Source organism: Silene latifolia, unplaced genomic scaffold (genome assembly GCF_048544455.1).
Source record: "Silene latifolia isolate original U9 population unplaced genomic scaffold, ASM4854445v1 scaffold_333, whole genome shotgun sequence".
In the NCBI taxonomy this organism is placed as follows: Eukaryota; Viridiplantae; Streptophyta; class Magnoliopsida; order Caryophyllales; family Caryophyllaceae; genus Silene; species Silene latifolia.
The window spans coordinates 97471-99846 of NW_027413265.1; the positions used below are offsets into that span (position 1 = coordinate 97471).

Consider the following 2376-nt stretch of genomic DNA (forward strand, 5'->3'; position numbering starts at 1 on the left):
TTCAATGACCAAGCATCAAAGGAAGACAATGCTAAAAGGCCTATGTAGATAATAAAGTAGATTGGGCAATGATGAAAGGATCCTTGCATCTCCAACAAGATCCTCGAGGATTGTTGAAGAAAGAAGAGAAGAGAAGGTGCTGTCAAGGAATCCGAGCGTCGCAATGCCCAGGACGAGCGTCTCCCCCTGCTACAATCCGAGCGTCCCGTGGCCAAGACGCTCGTTTTGAGGCCAAATGATCCGAGCGTCCCGACCCACAATCTGCTCAGATCCTCAGGCAGAACAAACCGTCCCTCAGCCAAGACGCTCGGGATGAGCGTATTACTTGAAGACCACCAAAACGGAGATGAGCATCTCCTTGGAGAGGAGCACTTTCTCAACTTTTCTTAAGGGTCTTAATAGTCATTTAAGCCCTTAGTAACCCTAATCTTTATACCTAATCTCTAGTATAAATACCCCATTGTACTACCTAGATTAGCATGTCATCTTAATCTTATTCTAATTAAGTCTTAATACTCTCTTAATCTTGTAATCAACTCTTAATTTAACATTAATACAAATCTCATTTCTTAATCTTTCCTTAATTTCTCTATTGTTCATCATTTATTTTGGGTAATTGAAGATTATTTGGGGTTTATTTGGAGGATTGACAACCTTTCATCAATCATCAAGTACTTCTATTATTCTTTGCTTTATTATTTTGAATCATCTTTTTAGGTATAATTCTCTCTTAATCCTTCTTAATTATTGTTAATCATCTTGATTTGTTCATCATGTTTTGCCTTGCTAGAATGATTGTCAACCTTGTTAGCATGTTAAACTTGATAATGAGTGAGTACTTACCTTAACTAGGGTTAATGGGGAATTAGGGGAAACCAACATGGGGATTGATTCATGCTTAATCTAATATGCTTTCATAATTAATTTGCTTGCTTGTTGTGATTTCAACTTATGCACATGTTATGTTTGATGAAATGCGAGCCTATGAATCCTTGCATTTTTTACCCATCACTTACCTTTTCAATGAGACTTGTAAGACATAAACCAACTCGAGTCTCATTAGACCATGCATATAGTTGGATAGGGAGGATTAAGTCGACTTGTAGGTGTTGTACAATCTAATCGATTCGGCTTCGGGACCCAAACCTTCCTAGGGATTGTAAGATATACATTAACTCGATCCCATCACAACAATAATTGCTTGCATCTAGTAGAAAACATGTTTGTATGATCAAATCCCATGAATCCCCTATGAACCCATGACACCCTAGTGCTTTTAATCAATTGTTTACATCTCATTTTAATCATCTTGCTTGCTTTCATTACTTTACTTACTTTGTTATTTAGTTTAGTTGATCTCCTACCTCAATTCAAATTGTGACACCCTTAGACACGACCATTTGCAATCGAAAATCCTACATCAATACCCGTCCCTTGGGATCCGACCTTTACTTACCTCTTTACTAATAGTAGAGTAGTTTGTGAAATTATAAATATTGTTTTGGGGTAGGTAACTCTTAACGACAAGTAACCGAAAAATAGAACCGACCAAAAATGGCGCTGTTGCCGGGGACGGTGTTAACTTGATTTGATTTTCTTTAATTCTTTTTAGTTGTGTCTTTCTTTACCTTGGGGAAGTAAAACTCCTCAAGGTTTGTTCTAATTATTTTCGAGTTGTTTGATATTTTGCATGCCTAGGAGATCACAAGGTAACTTGTTACCCATTGATCTTGAAATTGAAAGAACTTTGACCAACAATAGAAGACTTGTTAGAAATACTTTGAGAGGTATTGGTGAGATTGTGGATATTCAACCAAATACCATTGAGTTCATCAACCCTTTTGCAAGAGAAAGAGAGGATAACCCAACACAAAATCAACCACAAAATCAACCCACAATGCCTAAATTTTCATCACATTCCGTACCAACTGAGGAGAACCTACCCAATGGTACTCCCACACCACAACATTTGACCGGTAATTTCATTGCAAAATCCGCATTTATCCAATTAGTCGAAAGAAGCCAATTTGGGGGGATGCCTAGTGAAGACCCTCATTCTCATATGGAGACCTTTTGTGACTATTGTGATGTGATTTCTCAAACCGGAGTTACTCAAGACCAAATTTGATGGGTCTTATTTCCTTTTTCTTTGATTGGTACCGCGAAACAATGGTTAAAGAGCCTTGATAAGGCTACTCTTGGTATTGACTCTTGGAATAAATTGGCACTTGCTTTCTACAAAAAGTTCTATCCTCCAAAAAAGACTAACATGTTAAGAGTCCAAATCACCGGGTTCAAACAAAGGGACGAAGAATATTTGTATGAAGCTTGGGTGAGATTCAAAGAAACTTACCGCTCATGTCCTCATCACGGCCT

The 2376-nt window shown here is 37.8% G+C and overlaps 1 non-coding gene across 1 annotated transcript; it reads right to left on the bottom strand.

Moving 5' to 3' along the window:
* Positions 1–2269: 2269 nt before the first annotated feature.
* Positions 2270–2376, bottom strand: LOC141639317 (small nucleolar RNA R71). The gene has a single exon (XR_012542467.1). It is a non-coding gene; the product is annotated as a small nucleolar RNA R71 (small nucleolar RNA).